The following is a 22,698-nucleotide window of genomic DNA, read 5'->3' as shown; positions in this document are numbered from 1 at the left end:
AAACGGTCACTATATTCATGTATCCCAGAAGACTATAAAACCCTATGGCGTGAGTTGCCTTGTTAGCGCAGTAGGTAGCGCGTCTGTCTCATAATCTGAAGATCTGAGTTCGATCCTCACACAGGACATGTATAATTTGTAAGGAATAGAGAAATCCAGCATGTGTTCACACCAATCAAACAGTTTCCTTGAGCAACAATCCCTTCAGGACAGGACCATATATTGGCAAAATTTCATGAAATCATATCTAGACAAGTTAGAGGATGGGACACTTTGTGTGAAGAATATTCCTTGTTACTCCAGTATGAATTTTTGCCACTCTGCAACCCATTCTAATTGGGATGAAAGAGAAGCTCAGCATCAAAATGTGTCTTGGGGATCGCCTTTCGATAATTTCAGCCTCCACCTCCTCCTTTGGAATATACACCCATTTCATTTTATTTTAGAACAAACGTTCACTATATGCATGTATCCCAGAAGACTATAAAAACCCATGGCGCAAGTCGCCTTGTTAGCGCAGTAGGTAGCGCGTCAGTCTCATAATCTGAAGGTCGTGAGTTCGATCCTCACACAGGGCATTTATATTTTGTAAGAAATAGAGAAATCCAGCATGTGTTCACACCAATAAAACAGTTTCCTTGAGCATCAATCCCTTCAGGACAGGACCATACATTGGCAAAATTCCATGAAATCATATCTAGACAAGTTAGAGGATGGGACACTTTGTTTGAAGAATATTCCTTGTTTCGCAAGTATGAATTTTTGCCACTCTGCAACCCATTCTAATTGGGATGAAAGAGAAGCTCAGCATCAAAATGTGTCTTGGGGATCGCCTTTGGATAATTTCAGCCTCCTGATTTCTAAGTCCCTGTGTCTATTCTGCTGTCTATTTTTTTTGTTTGTAACAAGTAGTATGACACTAATTAACTGCACTAGAATAGGTGCCCCAAATGTGTGAGAAGGCTATAAAGCTTGTTTGGAATATACACCCATTTCATTTTATTTTAGAACAAACGTTCACTATATTCATGTATCCCAGAAGACTATAAAAACCCATGGCGTAAGTTGCCTTGTTAGCGCAGTAGATAGCGCGTCAGTCTCATAATCTGAAGGTCGTGAGTTCGATCCTCACACAGGGCATGTATATTTTGTAAGGAATAGAGAAATCCAGCATGTGTTCACACCAATCAAACAGTTTCCTTGAGCAACAATCCCTTCAGGACAGGACTATATATTGGCAAAATTTCATGAAATCATATCTAGACAAGTTAGAGGATGGGACACTTTGTGTGAAGAATATTCCTTGTTACTCCAGTATGAATTTTTGCCACTCTGCAACCCATTCTAATTGGGATGAAAGAGAAGCTCAGCATCAAAATGTGTCTTGGGGATCGCCTTTCGATAATTTCAGCCTCCACCTCCTCCTTTGGAATATACACCCATTTCATTTTATTTTAGAACAAACGTTCACTATATGCATGTATCCCAGAAGACTATAAAAACCCATGGCGTAAGTTGCCTTGTTAGCGCAGTAGATAGAGCGTCAGTCTCATAATCTGAAGGTCGTGAGTTCGATCCTCACACAGGGCATGTATATTTTGTAAGGAATAGAGAAATCCAGCATGTGTTCACACCAATCAAACAGTTTCCTTGAGCAACAATCCCTTCAGGACAGGACTATATATTGGCAAAATTTCATGAAATCATATCTAGACAAGTTAGAGGATGGGACACTTTGTGTGAAGAATATTCCTTGTTACTCCAGTATGAATTTTTGCCACTCTGCAACCCATTCTAATTGGGATGAAAGAGAAGCTCAGCATCAAAATGTGTCTTGGGGATCGCCTTTCGATAATTTCAGCCTCCACCTCCTCCTTTGGAATATACACCCATTTCTTTTTATTTTAGAACAAACGTTCACTATATGCATGTATCCCAGAAGACTATAAAAACCCATGGTGCAAGTTGCCTTGTTAGCGCAGTAGATAGCGCGTCAGTCTCATAATCTGAAGGTTGTGAGTTCGATCCTCACACAGGGCATGTATATTTTGTAAGAAATAGAGAAACCCAGCATGTGTTCACACCAATCAAACAGTTTCCTTGAGCAACAATCCCTTCAGGACAGGACCATATATTGGCAAAATTTCATGAAATCATATCTAGACAAGTTAGAGGATGGGACACTTTGTGTGAAGAATATTCCTTGTTACTCCAGTATGATTTTTTGCCACTCTGCAACCCATTCTAATTGGGATGAAAGAGAAGCTCAGCATCAAAATGTGTCTTGGGGATCGCCTTTGGATAATTTCAGCCTCCTGATTTCTAAGTCCCTGTGTCTATTCTGCTGTCTATTTTTTTTGTTTGTAACAAGTAGTATGACACTAATTAACTGCACTAGAATAGGTGCCCCAAATGTGTGAGAAGGCTATAAAGCTTGTTTGGAATATACACCCATTTCATTTTATTTTAGAACAAACGTTAACTATATGCATGTATCCCAGAAGACTATAAAAACTCATGGCGCAAGTTGCCTTGTTAGCGCAGTAGGTAGCGCGTCAGTCTCATAATCTGAAGGTCGTGAGTTCGATCCTCACACAGGGCATGTATATTTTGTAAGAAATAGAGAAATCCAGCATGTGTTCACACCAATCAAACAGTTTCCTTGAGCAACAATCCCTTCAGGACAGGACCATACATTGGCAAAATTCCATGAAATCATATCTAGACAAGTTAGAGGATGGGACACTTTGTTTGAAGAATATTCCTTGTTTCGCAAGTATGAATTTTTGCCACTCTGCAACCCATTCTAATTGAGATGAAAGAGAAGCTCAGCATCAAAATGTGTCTTGGGGATCGTCTTTGGATAATTTCAGCCTCCTGATTTCTAAGTCCCTTTGTCTATTCTGCTGTCTATTTTTTTTGTTTGTAACAAGTAGTATGACACTAATTAACTGCACTAGAATAGGTTCCCCAAATGTGTGAGAAGGCTATAAAGCTTGTTTGGAATATACACCCATTTCATTTTATTTTAGAACAAACGTTCACTATATTCATGTATCCCAGAAGACTATAAAAACATTTATATTTTGTAAGAAATAGAGAAATCCAGCATGTGTTCACACCAATAAAACAGTTTCCTTGAGCATCAATCCCTTCAGGACAGGACCATACATTGGTAAAATTCCATGAAATCATATCTAGACAAGTTAGAGGATGGGACACTTTGTTTGAAGAATATTCCTTGTTTCGCAAGTATGAATTTTTGCCACTCTGCAACCCATTCTAATTGGGATGAAAGAGAAGCTCAGCATCAAAATGTGTCTTGGGGATCGCCTTTGGATAATTTCAGCCTCCTGATTTCTAAGTCCCTGTGTCTATTCTGCTGTCTATTTTTTTTGTTTGTAACAAGTAGTATGACACTAATTAACTGCACTAGAATAGGTGCCCCAAATGTGTGAGAAGGCTATAAAGCTTGTTAGGAATATACACCCATTTCATTTTATTTTAGAACAAACGTTCACTATATTCATGTATCCCAGAAGACTATAAAAACCCATGGCGTAAGTTGCCTTGTTAGCGCAGTAGGTAGCGCGTCAGACTCATAATCTGAAGGTCGTGAGTTCGATCCTCACACAGGGCATGTATATTTTGTAAGGAATAGAGAAATCCAGCATGTGTTCACACCAATCAAACAGTTTCCTTGAGCAACAATCCCTTCAGGACAGGAACATATATTGGCAAAATTTCATGAAATCATATCTAGACAAGTTAGAGGATGGGACACCTTGTGTGAAGAAAATTCCTTGTTACTCCAGTATGAATTTTTGCCACTCTGCAACCCATTCTAATTGGGATGAAAGAGAAGCTCAGCATCAAAATGTGTCTTGGGGATCGCCTTTCGATAATTTCAGCCTCCACCTCCTCCTTTGGAATATACACCCATTTCATTTTATTTTAGAACAAACGTTCACTATATGCATGTATCCCAGAAGACTATAAAAACCCATGGCGCAAGTCGCCTTGTTAGCGCAGTAGGTAGCGCGTCAGTCTCATGATCTGAAGGTCGTGAGTTCGATCATCACACAGGGCATGTATATTTTGTAAGACATAGAGAAATCCAGCATGTGTTCACACCAATCAAACAGTTTCCTTGAGCAACAATCCCTTCAGGACAGGACCATACATTGGCAAAATTCCATGAAATCATATCTAGACAAGTTAGAGGATGGGACACTTTGTGTGAAGAATATTCCTTGTTACTCCAGTATGAATTTTTGCCACTCTGCAACCCATTCTAATTGGGATGAAAGAGAAGCTCAGCATCAAAATGTGTCTTGGGGATCGCCTTTCGATAATTTCAGCCTCCACCTCCTCCTTTGGAATATACACCCATTTCATTTTATTTTAGAACAAACGTTCACTATATGCATGTATCCCAGAAGACTATAAAAACCCATGGTGCAAGTTGCCTTGTTAGCGCAGTAGGTAGCGCGTCAGTCTCATAATCTGAAGGTCGTGAGTTCGATCCTCACACAGGGCATGTATATTTTGTAAGAAATAGAGAAACCCAGCATGTGTTCACACCAATCAAACAGTTTCCTTGAGCAACAATCCCTTCAGGACAGGACCATATATTGGCAAAATTTCATGAAATCATATCTAGACAAGTTAGAGGATGGGACACTTTGTGTGAAGAATATTCCTTGTTACTCCAGTATGATTTTTTGCCACTCTGCAACCCATTCTAATTGGGATGAAAGAGAAGCTCAGCATCAAAATGTGTCTTGGGGATCGCCTTTGGATAATTTCAGCCTCCTGATTTCTAAGTCCCTGTGTCTATTCTGCTGTCTATTTTTTTTGTTTGTAACAAGTAGTATGACACTAATTAACTGCACTAGAATAGGTGCCCCAAATGTGTGAGAAGGCTATAAAGCTTGTTTGGAATATACACCCATTTCATTTTATTTTAGAACAAACGTTCACTATATTCATGTATCCCAGAAGACTATAAAAACATTTATATTTTGTAAGAAATAGAGAAATCCAGCATGTGTTCACACCAATAAAACAGTTTCCTTGAGCATCAATCCCTTCAGGACAGGACCATACATTGGTAAAATTCCATGAAATCATATCTAGACAAGTTAGAGGATGGGACACTTTGTTTGAAGAATATTCCTTGTTTCGCAAGTATGAATTTTTGCCACTCTGCAACCCATTCTAATTGGGATGAAAGAGAAGCTCAGCATCAAAATGTGTCTTGGGGATCGCCTTTGGATAATTTCAGCCTCCTGATTTCTAAGTCCCTGTGTCTATTCTGCTGTCTATTTTTTTTGTTTGTAACAAGTAGTATGACACTAATTAACTGCACTAGAATAGGTGCCCCAAATGTGTGAGAAGGCTATAAAGCTTGTTTGGAATATACAACCATTTCATTTTATTTTAGAACAAACGTTCACTATATTCATGTATCCCAGAAGACTATAAAAACCCATGGCGTAAGTTGCCTTGTTAGCGCAGTAGGTAGCGCGTCAGTCTCATAATCTGAAGGTCGTGAGTTCGATCCTCACACAGGGCATGTATATTTTGTAAGGAATAGAGAAATCCAGCATGTGTTCACACCAATCAAACAGTTTCCTTGAGCAACAATCCCTTCAGGACAGGACCATATATTGGCAAAATTTCATGAAATCATATCTAGACAAGTTAGAGGATGGGACACTTTGTGTGAAGAAAATTCCTTGTTACTCCAGTATGAATTTTTGCCACTCTGCAACCCATTCTAATTGGGATGAAAGAGAAGCTCAGCATCAAAATGTGTCTTGGGGATCGACTTTCGATAATTTCAGCCTCCACCTCCTCCTTTGGAATATACACCCATTTCATTTTATTTTAGAACAAACGTTCACTATATGCATGTATCCCAGAAGACTATAAAAACCCATGGCGCAAGTCGCCTTGTTAGCGCAGTAGGTAGCGCGTCAGTCTCATGATCTGAAGGTCGTGAGTTCGATCATCACACAGGGCATGTATATTTTGTAAGAAATAGAGAAATCCAGCATGTGTTCACACCAATCAAACAGTTTCCTTGAGCAACAATCCCTTCAGGACAGGACCATACATTGGCAAAATTCCATGAAATCATATCTAGACAAGTTAGAGGATGGGACACTTTGTTTGAAGAATATTCCTTGTTTCACAAGTATGGATTTTTGCCACTCTGCAACCCATTCTAATTGGGATGAAAGAGAAGCTCAGCATCAAAATGTGCCTTGGGGATCGCCTTTGGATAATTTCAGCCTCCTGATTTCTAAGTCCCTGTGTCTATTCTGCTGTCTATTTTTTTTGTTTGTAACAAGTAGTATGACACTAATTAACTGCACTAGAATAGGTGCCCCAAATGTGTGAGAAGGCTATAAAGCTTGTTTGGAATATACACCCATTTCATTTTATTTTAGAACAAACGTTCACTATATTCATGTATCCCAGAAGACTATAAAAACCCATGGCGTAAGTTGCCTTGTTAGCGCAGTAGGTAGCGCGTCAGTCTCATAATCTGAAGGTCGTGAGTTCGATCCTCACACAGGGCATGTATATTTTGTAAGGAATAGAGAAATCCAGCATGTGTTCACACCAATCAAACAGTTTCCTTGAGAAACAATCCCTTCAGGACAGGACCATATATTGGCAAAATTTCATGAAATCATATCTAGACAAGTTAGAGGATGGGACACTTTGTGTGAAGAATATTCCTTGTTACTCCAGTATAAATTTTTGCCACTCTGCAACCCATTCTAATTGGGATGAAAGAGAAGCTCAGCATCAAAATGTGTCTTGGGGATCGCCTTTCGATAATTTCAGCCTCCACCTCCTCCTTTGGAATATACACCCATTTCATTTTATTTTAGAACAAACGTTCACTATATGCATGTATCCCAGAAGACTATAAAAACCCATGGTGCAAGTTGCCTTGTTAGCGCAGTAGGTAGCGCGTCAGTCTCATAATCTGAAGGTCGTGAGTTCGATCCTCACACAGGGCATGTATATTTTGTAAGGAATAGAGAAATCCAGCATGTGTTCACACCAATATAACAGTTTCCTTGAGCAACAATCCCTTCAGGACAGGACCATATATTGGCAAAATTTCATGAAATCATATCTAGACAAGTTAGAGGATGGGACACTTTGTGTGAAGAATATTCCTTGTTACTCCAGTATGAATTTTTGCCACTCTGCAACCCATTCTAATTGGGATGAAAGAGAAGCTCAGCATCAAAATGTGTCTTGGGGATCGCCTTTCGATAATTTCAGCCTCCACCTCCTCCTTTGGAATATACACCCATTTCATTTTATTTTAGAACAAACGTTCACTATATGCATGTATCCCAGAAGACTATAAAAACCCATGGCGCAAGTTGCCTTGTTAGCGCAGTAGGTAGCGCGTCAGTCTCATAATCTGAAGGTTGTGAGTTCGATCCTCACACAGGGCATGTATATTTTGTAAGAAATAGAGAAATCCAGCATGTGTTCACACCAATCAAACAGTTTCCTTGAGCAACAATCCCTTCAGGACAGGACCATACATTGGCAAAATTCCATGAAATCATATCTAGACAAGTTAGAGGATGGGACACTTTGTGTGAAGAATATTCCTTGTTACTCCAGTATGAATTTTTGCCACTCTGCAACCCATTCTAATTGGGATGAAAGAGAAGCTCAGCATCAAAATGGGTCTTGGGGATCGCCTTTCGATAATTTCAGCCTCCACCTCCTCATTTAGAATATACACCCTTTTCATTTTATTTTAGAACAAACGTTAACTATATGCATGTATCCCAGAAGACTATAAAAACCCATGGCGCAAGTTGCCTTGTTAGCGCAGTAGGTAGCGCGTCAGTCTCATAATCTGAAGGTCGTGAGTTCGATCCTCACACAGGGCATGTATATTTTGTAAGAAATAGAGAAATCCAGCATGTGTTCACACCAATCAAACAGTTTCCTTGAGCAACAATCCCTTCAGGACAGGACCATACATTGGCAAAATTCCATGAAATCATATCTAGACAAGTTAGAGGATGGGACACTTTGTTTGAAGAATATTCCTTGTTTCGCAAGAATGAATTTTTGCCACTCTGCAACCCATTCTAATTGGGATGAAAGAGAAGCTCAGCATCAAAATGTGTCTTGGGGATCGTCTTTGGATAATTTCAGCCTCCTGATTTCTAAGTCCCTGTGTCTATTCTGCTGTCTATTTTTTTTGTTTGTAACAAGTAGTATGACACTAATTAACTGCACTAGAATAGGTGCCCCAAATGTGTGAGAAGGCTATAAAGCTTGTTTGGAATATACACCCATTTCATTTTATTTTAGAACAAACGTTCACTATATTCATGTATCCCAGAAGACTATAAAAACCCATGGCGTAAGTTGCCTTGTTAGCGCAGTAGGTAGCGCGTCAGTCTCATAATCTGAAGGTCGTGAGTTCGATCCTCACACAAGGCATGTATATTATGTAAGGAATAGAGAAATCCAGCATGTGTTCACACCAATCAAACAGTTTCCTTGAGCAACCAATCCCTTCAGGACAGGACCATATATTGGCAAAATTTCATGAAATCATATCTAGACAAGTTAGAGGATGGGACACTTTGTGTGAAGGTTACTCCAGTATGAATTTTTGCCACTCTGCAACCCATTCTAATTGGGATGAAAGAGAAGCTCAGCATCAAAATGTGTCTTGGGGATCGCCTTTCGATAATTTCAGCCTCCACCTCCTCCTTTGGAATATACACCCATTTCATTTTATTTTAGAACAAACGTTCACTATATTCATGTATCCCAGAAGACTATAAAAACCCATGGCGTAAGTTGCCTTGTTAGCGCAGTAGGTAGCGCGTCAGTCTCATAATCTGAAGGTCGTGAGTTCGATCCTCACACAGGGCATGTATATTTTGTAAGGAATAGAGAAATCCAGCATGTGTTCACACCAATCAAACAGTTTCCTTAAGCAACAATCCCTTCAGGACAGGACCATATATTGGCAAAATTTCATGAAATCATATCTAGACAAGTTAGAGGATGGGACACTTTGTTTGAAGAATATTCCTTGTTTCGCAAGTATGAATTTTTGCCACTCTGCAACCCATTCTAATTGGGATGAAAGAGAAGCTCAGCATCAAAATGTGTCTTGGGGATCGCCTTTGGATAATTTCAGCCTCCTGATTTCTAAGTCCCTGTGTCTATTCTGCTGTCTATTTTTTTTGTTTGTAACAAGTAGTATGACACTAATTAACTGCACTAGAATAGGTGCCCCAAATGTGTGAGAAGGCTATAAAGCTTGTTTGGAATATACACCCATTTCATTTTATTTTAGAACAAACGTTCACTATATTCATGTATCCCAGAAGACTATAAAACCCCATGGCGTAAGTTGCCTTGTTAGCGCAGTAGGTAGCGCGTCACTCTCATAATCTGAAGGTCGTGAGTTCGATCCTCACACCGGGCATGTATATTTTGTAAGAAATAGAGAATTCCAGCATGTGTTCACACCAATCAAACAGTTTCCTTGAGCAACAATCCCTTCAGGACAGGACCATACATTGGCAAAATTCCATGAATCATATCTAGACAAGTTAGAGGATGGGACACTTTGTGTGAAGAATATTCCTTGTTACTCCAGTATGAATTTTTGCCACTCTGCAACCCATTCTAATTGGGATGAAAGAGAAGCTCAGCATCAAAATGTGTCTTGGGGATCGCCTTTCGATAATTTCAGCCTCCACCTCCTCCTTTGGAATATACACCCATTTCATTTTATTTTAGAACAAACGTTCACTATATGCATGTATCCCAGAAGACTATAAAAACCCATGGCGCAAGTTGCCTTGTTAGCGCAGTAGGTAGCGCGTCAGTCTCATAATCTGAAGGTTGTGAGTTCGATCCTCACACAGGGCATGTATATTTTGTAAGAAATAGAGAAATCCAGCATGTGTTCACACCAATCAAACAGTTTCCTTGAGCAACAATCCCTTCAGGACAGGACCATACATTGGCAAAATTCCATGAAATCATATCTAGACAAGTTAGAGGATGGGACACTTTGTGTGAAGAATATTCCTTGTTACTCCAGTATGAATTTTTGCCACTCTGCAACCCATTCTAATTGGGATGAAAGAGAAGCTCAGCATCAAAATGTGTCTTGGGGATCGCCTTTGGATAATTTCAGCCTCCTGATTTCTAAGTCCCTGTGTCTATTCTGCTGTCTATTTTTTTTGTTTGTAACAAGTAGTATGACACTAATTAACTGCACTAGAATAGGTGCCCCAAATGTGTGAGAAGGCTATAAAGCTTGTTTGGAATATACACCCATTTCATTTTATTTTAGAACAAACGTTCACTATATTCATGTATCCCAGAAGACTATAAAACCCCATGGCGTAAGTTGCCTTGTTAGCGCAGTAGGTAGCGCGTCACTCTCATAATCTGAAGGTCGTGAGTTCGATCCTCACACCGGGCATGTATATTTTGTAAGAAATAGAGAATTCCAGCATGTGTTCACACCAATCAAACAGTTTCCTTGAGCAACAATCCCTTCAGGACAGGACCATACATTGGCAAAATTCCATGAATCATATCTAGACAAGTTAGAGGATGGGACACTTTGTGTGAAGAATATTCCTTGTTACTCCAGTATGAATTTTTGCCACTCTGCAACCCATTCTAATTGGGATGAAAGAGAAGCTCAGCATCAAAATGTGTCTTGGGGATCGCCTTTCGATAATTTCAGCCTCCACCTCCTCCTTTGGAATATACACCCATTTCATTTTATTTTAGAACAAACGTTCACTATATGCATGTATCCCAGAAGACTATAAAAACCCATGGCGCAAGTTGCCTTGTTAGCGCAGTAGGTAGCGCGTCAGTCTCATAATCTGAAGGTTGTGAGTTCGATCCTCACACAGGGCATGTATATTTTGTAAGAAATAGAGAAATCCAGCATGTGTTCACACCAATCAAACAGTTTCCTTGAGCAACAATCCCTTCAGGACAGGAGCATACATTGGCAAAATTCCGTGAAATCATATCTAGACAAGTTAGAGGATGGGACACTTTGTGTGAAGAATATTCCTTGTTACTCCAGTATGAATTTTTGCCACTCTGCAACCCATTCTAATTGGGATGAAAGAGAAGCTCAGCATCAAAATGGGTCTTGGGGATCGCCTTTCGATAATTTTAGCCTCCACCTCCTCATTTAGAATATACACCCATTTCATTTTATTTTAGAACAAACGTTCACTATATTCATGTATCCCAGAAGACTATAAAAACCCATGGCGTAAGTTGCCTTGTTAGCGCAGTAGGTAGCGCGTCAGTCTCATAATCTGAAGGTCGTGAGTTCGATCCTCACACAGGGCATGTATATTTTGTAAGGAATAGAGAAATCCAGCATGTGTTCACACCAATCAAACAGTTTCCTTGAGCAACAATCCCTTCAGGACAGGACCATACATTGGCAAAATTCCATGAAATCATATCTAGACAAGTTAGAGGATGGGACACTTTGTTTGAAGAATATTACTTGTTTCGCAAGTATGAATTTTTGCCACTCTGCAACCCATTCTAATTGGGATGAAAGAGAAGCTCAGCATCAAAATGTGTCTTGGGGATCGCCTTTGGATAATTTCAGCCTCCTGATTTCTAAGTCCCTGTGTCTATTCTGCTGTCTATTTTTTTTGTTTGTAACAAGTAGTATGACACTAATTAACTGCACTAGAATAGGTGCCCCAAATGTGTGAGAAGGCTATAAAGCTTGTTTGGAATATACACCCATTTCATTTTATTTTAGAACAAACGTTCACTATATTCATGTATCCCAGAAGACTATAAAAACCCATGGCGTAAGTTGCCTTGTTAGCGCAGTAGGTAGCGCGTCAGTCTCATAATCTGAAGGTCGTGAGTTCGATCCTCACACAAGGCATGTATATTATGTAAGGAATAGAGAAATCCAGCATGTGTTCACACCAATCAAACAGTTTCCTTGAGCAACAATCCCTTCAGGACAGGACCATACATTGGCAAAATTCCATGAAATCATATCTAGACAAGTTAGAGGATGGGACACTTTGTTTGAAGAATATTCCTTGTTTCGCAAGTATGAATTTTTGCCACTCTGCAACCCATTCTAATTGGGATGAAAGAGAAGCTCAGCATCAAAATGTGTCTTGGGGATCGTCTTTGGATAATTTCAGCCTCCTGATTTCTAAGTCCCTGTGTCTATTCTGCTGTCTATTTTTTTGTTTGTAACAAGTAGTATGACACTAATTAACTGCACTAGAATAGGTGCCCCAAATGTGTGAGAAGGCTATAAAGCTTGTTTGGAATATACACCCATTTCATTTTATTTTAGAACAAACGTTCACTATATTCATGTATCCCAGAAGACTATAAAAACCCATGGCGTAAGTTGCCTTGTTAGCGCAGTAGGTAGCGCGTCAGTCTCATAATCTGAAGGTCGTGAGTTCGATCCTCACACAAGGCATGTATATTATGTAAGGAATAGAGAAATCCAGCATGTGTTCACACCAATCAAACAGTTTCCTTGAGCAACAATCCCTTCAGGACAGGACCATACATTGGCAAAATTCCATGAAATCATATCTAGACAAGTTAGAGGATGGGACACTTTGTTTGAAGAATATTCCTTGTTTCGCAAGTATGAATTTTTGCCACTCTGCAACCCATTCTAATTGGGATGAAAGAGAAGCTCAGCATCAAAATGTGTCTTGGGGATCGTCTTTGGATAATTTCAGCCTCCTGATTTCTAAGTCCCTGTGTCTATTCTGCTGTCTATTTTTTTTGTTTGTAACAAGTAGTATGACACTAATTAACTGCACTAGAATAGGTGCCCCAAATGTGTGAGAAGGCTATAAAGCTTGTTTGGAATATACACCCATTTCATTTTATTTTAGAACAAACGTTCACTATATTCATGTATCCCAGAAGACTATAAAAACCCATGGCGTAAGTTGCCTTGTTAGCGCAGTAGGTAGCGCGTCAGTCTCATAATCTGAAGGTCGTGAGTTCGATCCTCACACAAGGCATGTATATTATGTAAGGAATAGAGAAATCCAGCATGTGTTCACACCAATCAAACAGTTTCCTTGAGCAACAATCCCTTCAGGACAGGACCATACATTGGCAAAATTCCATGAAATCATATCTAGACAAGTTAGAGGATGGGACACTTTGTTTGAAGAATATTCCTTGTTTCGCAAGTATGAATTTTTGCCACTCTGCAACCCATTCTAATTGGGATGAAAGAGAAGCTCAGCATCAAAATGTGTCTTGGGGATCGTCTTTGGATAATTTCAGCCTCCTGATTTCTAAGTCCCTGTGTCTATTCTGCTGTCTATTTTTTTGTTTGTAACAAGTAGTATGACACTAATTAACTGCACTAGAATAGGTGCCCCAAATGTGTGAGAAGGCTATAAAGCTTGTTTGGAATATACACCCATTTCATTTTATTTTAGAACAAACGTTCACTATATTCATGTATCCCAGAAGACTATAAAAACCCATGGCGTAAGTTGCCTTGTTAGCGCAGTAGGTAGCGCGTCAGTCTCATAATCTGAAGGTCGTGAGTTCGATCCTCACACAAGGCATGTATATTATGTAAGGAATAGAGAAATCCAGCATGTGTTCACACCAATCAAACAGTTTCCTTGAGCAACAATCCCTTCAGGACAGGACCATACATTGGCAAAATTCCATGAAATCATATCTAGACAAGTTAGAGGATGGGACACTTTGTTTGAAGAATATTCCTTGTTTCGCAAGTATGAATTTTTGCCACTCTGCAACCCATTCTAATTGGGATGAAAGAGAAGCTCAGCATCAAAATGTGTCTTGGGGATCGTCTTTGGATAATTTCAGCCTCCTGATTTCTAAGTCCCTGTGTCTATTCTGCTGTCTATTTTTTTGTTTGTAACAAGTAGTATGACACTAATTAACTGCACTAGAATAGGTGCCCCAAATGTGTGAGAAGGCTATAAAGCTTGTTTGGAATATACACCCATTTCATTTTATTTTAGAACAAACGTTCACTATATTCATGTATCCCAGAAGACTATAAAAACCCATGGCGTAAGTTGCCTTGTTAGCGCAGTAGGTAGCGCGTCAGTCTCATAATCTGAAGGTCGTGAGTTCGATCCTCACACAAAGCATGTATATTATGTAAGGAATAGAGAAATCCAGCATGTGTTCACACCAATCAAACAGTTTCCTTGAGCAACAATCCCTTCAGGACAGGACCATACATTGGCAAAATTCCATGAAATCATATCTAGACAAGTTAGAGGATGGGACACTTTGTTTGAAGAATATTCCTTGTTTCGCAAGTATGAATTTTTGCCACTCTGCAACCCATTCTAATTGGGATGAAAGAGAAGCTCAGCATCAAAATGTGTCTTGGGGATCGTCTTTGGATAATTTCAGCCTCCTGATTTCTAAGTCCCTGTGTCTATTCTGCTGTCTATTTTTTTTGTTTGTAACAAGTAGTATGACACTAATTAACTGCACTAGAATAGGTGCCCCAAATGTGTGAGAAGGCTATAAAGCTTGTTTGGAATATACACCCATTTCATTTTATTTTAGAACAAACGTTCACTATATTCATGTATCCCAGAAGACTATAAAAACCCATGGCGTAAGTTGCCTTGTTAGCGCAGTAGGTAGCGCGTCAGTCTCATAATCTGAAGGTCGTGAGTTCGATCCTCACACAAGGCATGTATATTATGTAAGGAATAGAGAAATCCAGCATGTGTTCACACCAATCAAACAGTTTCCTTGAGCAACAATCCCTTCAGGACAGGACCATACATTGGCAAAATTCCATGAAATCATATCTAGACAAGTTAGAGGATGGGACACTTTGTTTGAAGAATATTCCTTGTTTCGCAAGTATGAATTTTTGCCACTCTGCAACCCATTCTAATTGGGATGAAAGAGAAGCTCAGCATCAAAATGTGTCTTGGGGATCGTCTTTGGATAATTTCAGCCTCCTGATTTCTAAGTCCCTGTGTCTATTCTGCTGTCTATTTTTTTGTTTGTAACAAGTAGTATGACACTAATTAACTGCACTAGAATAGGTGCCCCAAATGTGTGAGAAGGCTATAAAGCTTGTTTGGAATATACACCCATTTCATTTTATTTTAGAACAAACGTTCACTATATTCATGTATCCCAGAAGACTATAAAAACCCATGGCGTAAGTTGCCTTGTTAGCGCAGTAGGTAGCGCGTCAGTCTCATAATCTGAAGGTCGTGAGTTCGATCCTCACACAAGGCATGTATATTATGTAAGGAATAGAGAAATCCAGCATGTGTTCACACCAATCAAACAGTTTCCTTGAGCAACAATCGCTTCAGGACCGGACCATACATTGGCAAAATTCCATGAAATCATATCTAGACAAGTTAGAGGATGGGACACTTTGTTTGAAGAATATTCCTTGATTCGCAAGTATGAATTTTTGCCACTCTGCAACCCATTCTAATTGGGATGAAAGAGAAGCTCAGCATCAAAATGTGTCTTGGGGATCGTCTTTGGATAATTTCAGCCTCCTGATTTCTAAGTCCCTGTGTCTATTCTGCTGTCTATTTTTTTGTTTGTAACAAGTAGTATGACACTAATTAACTGCACTAGAATAGGTGCCCCAAATGTGTGAGAAGGCTATAAAGCTTGTTTGGAATATACACCCATTTCATTTTATTTTAGAACAAACGTTCACTATATTCATGTATCCCAGAAGACTATAAAAACCCATGGCGTAAGTTGCCTTGTTAGCGCAGTAGGTAGCGCGTCAGTCTCATAATCTGAAGGTCGTGAGTTCGATCCTCACACAAGGCATGTATATTATGTAAGGAATAGAGAAATCCAGCATGTGTTCACACCAATCAAACAGTTTCCTTGAGCAACAATCCCTTCAGGACAGGACCATACATTGGCAAAATTCCATGAAATCATATCTAGACAAGTTAGAGGATGGGACACTTTGTTTGAAGAATATTCCTTGTTTCGCAAGTATGAATTTTTGCCACTCTGCAACCCATTCTAATTGGGATGAAAGAGAAGCTCAGCATCAAAATGTGTCTTGGGGATCGCCTTTGGATAATTTAAGGCCTCCTGATTTCTAAGTCCCTGTGTCTATTCTGCTGTCTAATTTTTTTGTTTGTAACAAGTAGTATGACACTAATTAACTGCACTAGAATAGGTGCCCCAAATGTGTGAGAAGGCTATAAAGCTTGTTTGGAATATACACCCATTTCATTTTATTTTAGAACAAACGTTCACTATATTCATGTATCCCAGAAGACTATAAAAATCCATGGCGTAAGTTGCCTTGTTAGCGCAGTAGGTAGTGCGTCAGTCTCATAATCTGAAGGTCGTCAGTTCGATCCTCACACAGGGCATGTATATTTTGTAAGAAATAGAGAAATCCAGCATGTGTTCACACCAATCAAACAGTTTCCTTGAGCAACAATCCCTTCAGGACAGGACCATATATTGGCAAAATTCCATGAAATCATATCTAGACAAGTTAGAGGATGGGGCACTTTGTTTGAAGAATATTCTTTGTTTCGCAAGTATGAATTTTTGCCACTCTGCAACCCATTCTAATTGGGATGAAAGAGAAGCTCAGCATCAAAATGTGTCTTGGGGATCACCTTTGGATAATTTCAGCCTCCTGATTTCTAAGTCCCTGTGTCTATTCTGCTGTCTATTTTTTTTGTTTGTAACAAGTAGTATGACACTAATTAACTGCACTAGAATAGGTGCCCCAAATGTGTGAGAAGGCTATAAAGCTTGTTTGGAATATACACCCATTTCATTTTATTTTAGAACAAACGTTCACTATATTCATGTATCCCAGAAGACTATAAAAACCCATGGCGTAAGTTGCCTTGTTAGCGCAGTAGGTAGCGCGTCAGTCTCATAATCTGAAGGTCCTGAGTTCGATCCTCACACAGGGCATGTATATTTTGTAAGGAATAGAGAAATCCAGCATGTGTTCACACCAATCAAACAGTTTCATTGCGCAACAATCCCTTCAGGACAGAACCATATATTGGCAAAATTCCATGAAATCATATCTAGACAAGTTAGAGGATGGGGCACTTTGTTTGAAGAATATTCCTTGTTTCGCAAGTATGAATTTTTGCCACTCTGCAACCCATTCTAATTGGGATGAAAGAGAAGCTCAGCATCAAAATGTGTCTTGGGGATCGCCTTTGGATAATTTCAGCCTCCTGATTTCTAAGTCCCTGTGTCTATTCTGCTGTCTATTTTTTTTGTTTGTAACAAGTAGTATGACACTAATTAACTGCACTAGAATAGGTGCCCCAAATGTGTGAGAAGGCTATAAAGCTTGTTTGGAATATACACCCATTTCATTTTATTTTAGAACAAACGTTCACTATATTCATGTATCCCAGAAGACTATAAAAACCCATGGCGTAAGTTGCCTTGTTAGCGCAGTAGGTAGCGCGTCAGTCTCATAATCTGAAGGTCGTGAGTTCGATCCTCACACAGGGCATGTATATTTTGTATGGAATAGAGAAATCCAGCATGTGTTCACACCAATCAAACAGTTTCCTTGCGCAACAATCCCTTCAGGACAGGACCATATATTGGCAAAATTTCATGAAATCATATCTAGACAAGTTAGAGGATGGGACACTTTGTGTGAAGAATATTCCTTGTTACTCCAGTATGAATTTTTGCCACTCTGCAACCCATTCTAATTGGGATGAAAGAGAAGCTCAGCATCAAAATGTGTCTTGGGGATCGCCTTTCGATAATTTCAGCCTCCACCTCCTCCTTTGGAATATACACCCATTTCATTTTATTTTAGAACAAACGTTCACTATATGCATGTATCCCTGAAGACTATAAAAATATAAGGCGCAAGTTGCCTTGTTAGCGCAGTAGGTAGCGCGTCAGTCTCATAATCTGAAGGTCGTGAGTTCGATCCTCACACAGGGCATGTATATTTTGTAAGAAATAGAGAAATCCAGCATGTGTTCACACCAATCAAACAGTTTCCTTGAGCAACAATCCCTTCAGGACAGGACCATACATTGGCAAAATTCCATGAAATCATATCTAGACAAGTTAGAGGATGGGACACTTTGTTTGAAGAATATTCCTTGTTTCGCAAGTATGAATTGTTGCCACTCTGCAACCCATTCTAATTGGGATGAAAGAGAAGCTCAGCATCAAAATGGGTCTTGGGGATCGCCTTTCGATAATTTTAGCCTCCACCTCCTCATTTAGAATATACACCCATTTCATTTTATTTTAGAACAAACGTTCACTATATTCATGTATCCCAGAAGACTATAAAAACCCATGGCGTAAGTTGCCTTGTTAGCGCAGTAGGTAGCGCGTCAGTCTCATAATCTGAAGGTCGTGAGTTCGATCCTCACACAGGGCATGTATATTTTGTAAGGAATAGAGAAATCCAGCATGTGTTCACACCAATCAAACAGTTTCCTTGAGCAACAATCCCTTCAGGACAGGACCATATATTGGCAAAATTTCATGAAATCATATCTAGACAAGTTAGAGGATGGGACACTTTGTTTGAAGAATATTCCTTGTTTCGCAAGTATGAATTTTTGCCACTCTGCAACCCATTCTAATTGGGATGAAAGAGAAGCTCAGCATCAAAATGTGTCTTGGGGATCGCCTTTGGATAATTTCAGCCTCCTGATTTCTAAGTCCCTGTGTCTATTCTGCTGTCTATTTTTTTTGTTTGTAACAAGTAGTATGACACTAATTAACTGCACTAGAATAGGTGCCCCAAATGTGTGAGAAGGCTATAAAGCTTGTTTGGAATATACACCCATTTCATTTTATTTTAGAACAAACGTTCACTATATTCATGTATCCCAGAAGACTATAAAAACCCATGGCGTAAGTTGCCTTGTTAGCGCAGTAGGTAGCGCGTCAGTCTCATAATCTGAAGGTCGTCAGTTCGATCCTCACACAGGGCATGTATATTTTGTAAGAAATAGAGAAATCCAGCATGTGTTCACACCAATCAAATAGTTTCCTTGAGCAACAATCCCTTCAGGACAGGACCATACATTGGCAAAATTCCATGAAATCATATCTAGACAAGTTAGAGGATGGGACACTTTGTTTGAAGAATATTCCTTGTTTCGCAAGTATGAATTTTTGCCACTCTGCAACCCATTCTAATTGGGATGAAAGAGAAGCTCAGCATCAAAATGTGTCTTGGGGATCGTCTTTGGATAATTTCAGCCTCCTGATTTCTAAGTCCCTGTGTCTATTCTGCTGTCTATTTTTTTTGTTTGTAACAAGTAGTATGACACTAATTAACTGCACTAGAATAGGTGCCCCAAATGTGTGAGAAGGCTATAAAGCTTGTTTGGAATATACACCCATTTCATTTTATTTTAGAACAAACGTTCACTATATTCATGTATCCCAGAAGACTATAAAAACCCATGGCGTAAGTTGCCTTGTTAGCGCAGTAGGTAGCGCGTCAGTCTCATAATCTGAAGGTCGTGAGTTCGATCCTCACACAAGGCATGTATATTATGTAAGGAATAGAGAAATCCAGCATGTGTTCACACCAATCAAACAGTTTCCTTGAGCAACAATCCCTTCAGGACAGGACCATACATTGGCAAAATTCCATGAAATCATATCTAGACAAGTTAGAGGATGGGACACTTTGTTTGAAGAATATTCCTTGTTTCGCAAGTATGAATTTTTGCCACTCTGCAACCCATTCTAATTGGGATGAAAGAGAAGCTCAGCATCAAAATGTGTCTTGGGGATCGTCTTTGGATAATTTCAGCCTCCTGATTTCTAAGTCCCTGTGTCTATTCTGCTGTCTATTTTTTTGTTTGTAACAAGTAGTATGACACTAATTAACTGCACTAGAATAGGTGCCCCAAATGTGTGAGAAGGCTATAAAGCTTGTTTGGAATATACACCCATTTCATTTTATTTTAGAACAAACGTTCACTATATTCATGTATCCCAGAAGACTATAAAAACCCATGGCGTAAGTTGCCTTGTTAGCGCAGTAGGTAGCGCGTCAGTCTCATAATCTGAAGGTCGTGAGTTCGATCCTCACACAAGGCATGTATATTATGTAAGGAATAGAGAAATCCAGCATGTGTTCACACCAATCAAACAGTTTCCTTGAGCAACAATCCCTTCAGGACAGGACCATACATTGGCAAAATTCCATGAAATCATATCTAGACAAGTTAGAGGATGGGACACTTTGTTTGAAGAATATTCCTTGTTTCGCAAGTATGAATTTTTGCCACTCTGCAACCCATTCTAATTGGGATGAAAGAGAAGCTCAGCATCAAAATGTGTCTTGGGGATCGTCTTTGGATAATTTCAGCCTCCTGATTTCTAAGTCCCTGTGTCTATTCTGCTGTCTATTTTTTTTGTTTGTAACAAGTAGTATGACACTAATTAACTGCACTAGAATAGGTGCCCCAAATGTGTGAGAAGGCTATAAAGCTTGTTTGGAATATACACCCATTTCATTTTATTTTAGAACAAACGTTCACTATATTCATGTATCCCAGAAGACTATAAAAACCCATGGCGTAAGTTGCCTTGTTAGCGCAGTAGGTAGCGCGTCAGTCTCATAATCTGAAGGTCGTGAGTTCGATCCTCACACAAGGCATGTATATTATGTAAGGAATAGAGAAATCCAGCATGTGTTCACACCAATCAAACAGTTTCCTTGAGCAACAATCCCTTCAGGACAGGACCATACATTGGCAAAATTCCATGAAATCATATCTAGACAAGTTAGAGGATGGGACACTTTGTTTGAAGAATATTCCTTGTTTCGCAAGTATGAATTTTTGCCACTCTGCAACCCATTCTAATTGGGATGAAAGAGAAGCTCAGCATCAAAATGTGTCTTGGGGATCGTCTTTGGATAATTTCAGCCTCCTGATTTCTAAGTCCCTGTGTCTATTCTGCTGTCTATTTTTTTGTTTGTAACAAGTAGTATGACACTAATTAACTGCACTAGAATAGGTGCCCCAAATGTGTGAGAAGGCTATAAAGCTTGTTTGGAATATACACCCATTTCATTTTATTTTAGAACAAACGTTCACTATATTCATGTATCCCAGAAGACTATAAAAACCCATGGCGTAAGTTGCCTTGTTAGCGCAGTAGGTAGCGCGTCAGTCTCATAATCTGAAGGTCGTGAGTTCGATCCTCACACAAGGCATGTATATTATGTAAGGAATAGAGAAATCCAGCATGTGTTCACACCAATCAAACAGTTTCCTTGAGCAACAATCCCTTCAGGACAGGACCATACATTGGCAAAATTCCATGAAATCATATCTAGACAAGTTAGAGGATGGGACACTTTGTTTGAAGAATATTCCTTGTTTCGCAAGTATGAATTTTTGCCACTCTGCAACCCATTCTAATTGGGATGAAAGAGAAGCTCAGCATCAAAATGTGTCTTGGGGATCGCCTTTGGATAATTTCAGCCTCCTGATTTCTAAGTCCCTGTGTCTATTCTGCTGTCTATTGTTTTTGTTTGTAACAAGTAGTATGACACTAATTAACTGCACTAGAATAGGTGCCCCAAATGTGTGAGAAGGCTATAAAGCTTGTTTGGAATATACACCCATTTCATTTTATTTTAGAACAAACGTTCACTATATTCATGTATCCCAGAAGACTATAAAAACCCATGGCGTAAGTTGCCTTGTTAGCGCAGTAGGTAGCGCGTCAGTCTCATAATCTGAAGGTCGTCAGTTCGATCCTCACACAGGGCATGTATATTTTGTAAGAAATAGAGAAATCCAGCATGTGTTCACACCAATCAAACAGTTTCCTTGAGCAACAATCCCTTCAGGACAGGACCATATATTGGCAAAATTCCATGAAATCATATCTAGACAAGTTAGAGGATGGGGCACTTTGTTTGAAGAATATTCTTTGTTTCGCAAGTATGAATTTTTGCCACTCTGCAACCCATTCTAATTGGGATGAAAGAGAAGCTCAGCATCAAAATGTGTCTTGGGGATCGTCTTTGGATAATTTCAGCCTCCTGATTTCTAAGTCCCTGTGTCTATTCTGCTGTCTATTTTTTTGTTTGTAACAAGTAGTATGACACTAATTAACTGCACTAGAATAGGTGCCCCAAATGTGTGAGAAGGCTATAAAGCTTGTTTGGAATATACACCCATTTCATTTTATTTTAGAACAAACGTTCACTATATTCATGTATCCCAGAAGACTATAAAAACCCATGGCGTAAGTTGCCTTGTTAGCGCAGTAGGTAGCGCGTCAGTCTCATAATCTGAAGGTCGTGAGTTCGATCCTCACACAAGGCATGTATATTATGTAAGGAATAGAGAAATCCAGCATGTGTTCACACCAATCAAACAGTTTCCTTGAGCAACAATCCCTTCAGGACAGGACCATACATTGGCAAAATTCCATGAAATCATATCTAGACAAGTTAGAGGATGGGACACTTTGTTTGAAGAATATTCCTTGTTTCGCAAGTATGAATTTTTGCCACTCTGCAACCCATTCTAATTGGGATGAAAGAGAAGCTCAGCATCAAAATGTGTCTTGGGGATCGCCTTTGGATAATTTCAGCCT

General features: G+C 39.4%; 26 non-coding genes across 26 annotated transcripts; all 26 read left to right on the top strand.

The window, feature by feature from the left end:
• Positions 1-505: 505 nt before the first annotated feature.
• Positions 506-578, top strand: TRNAM-CAU (transfer RNA methionine (anticodon CAU)). The gene has a single exon. It is a non-coding gene; the product is annotated as a tRNA-Met (tRNA).
• A 1,951-nt stretch (positions 579-2,529) lies between these two features.
• TRNAM-CAU (transfer RNA methionine (anticodon CAU)) lies at positions 2,530-2,602 on the top strand. Its single transcript has one exon. It is a non-coding gene; the product is annotated as a tRNA-Met (tRNA).
• A 965-nt stretch (positions 2,603-3,567) lies between these two features.
• TRNAM-CAU (transfer RNA methionine (anticodon CAU)) lies at positions 3,568-3,640 on the top strand. Its single transcript has one exon. It is a non-coding gene; the product is annotated as a tRNA-Met (tRNA).
• Positions 3,641-4,467: 827 nt separating this feature from the next.
• On the top strand, positions 4,468-4,540 carry TRNAM-CAU (transfer RNA methionine (anticodon CAU)). Its single transcript has one exon. It is a non-coding gene; the product is annotated as a tRNA-Met (tRNA).
• Positions 4,541-5,505: 965 nt separating this feature from the next.
• TRNAM-CAU (transfer RNA methionine (anticodon CAU)) lies at positions 5,506-5,578 on the top strand. Its single transcript has one exon. It is a non-coding gene; the product is annotated as a tRNA-Met (tRNA).
• A 939-nt stretch (positions 5,579-6,517) lies between these two features.
• Positions 6,518-6,590, top strand: TRNAM-CAU (transfer RNA methionine (anticodon CAU)). Its single transcript has one exon. It is a non-coding gene; the product is annotated as a tRNA-Met (tRNA).
• A 377-nt stretch (positions 6,591-6,967) lies between these two features.
• TRNAM-CAU (transfer RNA methionine (anticodon CAU)) lies at positions 6,968-7,040 on the top strand. Its single transcript has one exon. It is a non-coding gene; the product is annotated as a tRNA-Met (tRNA).
• Positions 7,041-7,867: 827 nt separating this feature from the next.
• TRNAM-CAU (transfer RNA methionine (anticodon CAU)) lies at positions 7,868-7,940 on the top strand. The gene has a single exon. It is a non-coding gene; the product is annotated as a tRNA-Met (tRNA).
• A 489-nt stretch (positions 7,941-8,429) lies between these two features.
• TRNAM-CAU (transfer RNA methionine (anticodon CAU)) lies at positions 8,430-8,502 on the top strand. Its single transcript has one exon. It is a non-coding gene; the product is annotated as a tRNA-Met (tRNA).
• Positions 8,503-8,870: 368 nt separating this feature from the next.
• TRNAM-CAU (transfer RNA methionine (anticodon CAU)) lies at positions 8,871-8,943 on the top strand. The gene has a single exon. It is a non-coding gene; the product is annotated as a tRNA-Met (tRNA).
• A 2,399-nt stretch (positions 8,944-11,342) lies between these two features.
• TRNAM-CAU (transfer RNA methionine (anticodon CAU)) lies at positions 11,343-11,415 on the top strand. Its single transcript has one exon. It is a non-coding gene; the product is annotated as a tRNA-Met (tRNA).
• Positions 11,416-11,904: 489 nt separating this feature from the next.
• TRNAM-CAU (transfer RNA methionine (anticodon CAU)) lies at positions 11,905-11,977 on the top strand. The gene has a single exon. It is a non-coding gene; the product is annotated as a tRNA-Met (tRNA).
• A 488-nt stretch (positions 11,978-12,465) lies between these two features.
• TRNAM-CAU (transfer RNA methionine (anticodon CAU)) lies at positions 12,466-12,538 on the top strand. Its single transcript has one exon. It is a non-coding gene; the product is annotated as a tRNA-Met (tRNA).
• Positions 12,539-13,027: 489 nt separating this feature from the next.
• On the top strand, positions 13,028-13,100 carry TRNAM-CAU (transfer RNA methionine (anticodon CAU)). Its single transcript has one exon. It is a non-coding gene; the product is annotated as a tRNA-Met (tRNA).
• A 488-nt stretch (positions 13,101-13,588) lies between these two features.
• On the top strand, positions 13,589-13,661 carry TRNAM-CAU (transfer RNA methionine (anticodon CAU)). Its single transcript has one exon. It is a non-coding gene; the product is annotated as a tRNA-Met (tRNA).
• Positions 13,662-14,711: 1,050 nt separating this feature from the next.
• Positions 14,712-14,784, top strand: TRNAM-CAU (transfer RNA methionine (anticodon CAU)). Its single transcript has one exon. It is a non-coding gene; the product is annotated as a tRNA-Met (tRNA).
• A 488-nt stretch (positions 14,785-15,272) lies between these two features.
• Positions 15,273-15,345, top strand: TRNAM-CAU (transfer RNA methionine (anticodon CAU)). The gene has a single exon. It is a non-coding gene; the product is annotated as a tRNA-Met (tRNA).
• Positions 15,346-15,833: 488 nt separating this feature from the next.
• On the top strand, positions 15,834-15,906 carry TRNAM-CAU (transfer RNA methionine (anticodon CAU)). The gene has a single exon. It is a non-coding gene; the product is annotated as a tRNA-Met (tRNA).
• A 1,614-nt stretch (positions 15,907-17,520) lies between these two features.
• On the top strand, positions 17,521-17,593 carry TRNAM-CAU (transfer RNA methionine (anticodon CAU)). The gene has a single exon. It is a non-coding gene; the product is annotated as a tRNA-Met (tRNA).
• A 377-nt stretch (positions 17,594-17,970) lies between these two features.
• Positions 17,971-18,043, top strand: TRNAM-CAU (transfer RNA methionine (anticodon CAU)). The gene has a single exon. It is a non-coding gene; the product is annotated as a tRNA-Met (tRNA).
• A 377-nt stretch (positions 18,044-18,420) lies between these two features.
• Positions 18,421-18,493, top strand: TRNAM-CAU (transfer RNA methionine (anticodon CAU)). The gene has a single exon. It is a non-coding gene; the product is annotated as a tRNA-Met (tRNA).
• Positions 18,494-19,544: 1,051 nt separating this feature from the next.
• TRNAM-CAU (transfer RNA methionine (anticodon CAU)) lies at positions 19,545-19,617 on the top strand. The gene has a single exon. It is a non-coding gene; the product is annotated as a tRNA-Met (tRNA).
• Positions 19,618-20,105: 488 nt separating this feature from the next.
• Positions 20,106-20,178, top strand: TRNAM-CAU (transfer RNA methionine (anticodon CAU)). The gene has a single exon. It is a non-coding gene; the product is annotated as a tRNA-Met (tRNA).
• A 489-nt stretch (positions 20,179-20,667) lies between these two features.
• On the top strand, positions 20,668-20,740 carry TRNAM-CAU (transfer RNA methionine (anticodon CAU)). The gene has a single exon. It is a non-coding gene; the product is annotated as a tRNA-Met (tRNA).
• A 488-nt stretch (positions 20,741-21,228) lies between these two features.
• On the top strand, positions 21,229-21,301 carry TRNAM-CAU (transfer RNA methionine (anticodon CAU)). The gene has a single exon. It is a non-coding gene; the product is annotated as a tRNA-Met (tRNA).
• A 1,050-nt stretch (positions 21,302-22,351) lies between these two features.
• Positions 22,352-22,424, top strand: TRNAM-CAU (transfer RNA methionine (anticodon CAU)). Its single transcript has one exon. It is a non-coding gene; the product is annotated as a tRNA-Met (tRNA).
• The last annotated feature ends 274 nt before the right edge of the window (positions 22,425-22,698 follow it).

Source organism: Pelobates fuscus, chromosome 3 (genome assembly GCF_036172605.1).
Source record: "Pelobates fuscus isolate aPelFus1 chromosome 3, aPelFus1.pri, whole genome shotgun sequence".
Taxonomy (NCBI): Eukaryota; Metazoa; Chordata; class Amphibia; order Anura; family Pelobatidae; genus Pelobates; species Pelobates fuscus.
Note: the sequence above shows the minus strand (reverse complement) of the source record. Positions and strands in the feature narration are given on the sequence as shown.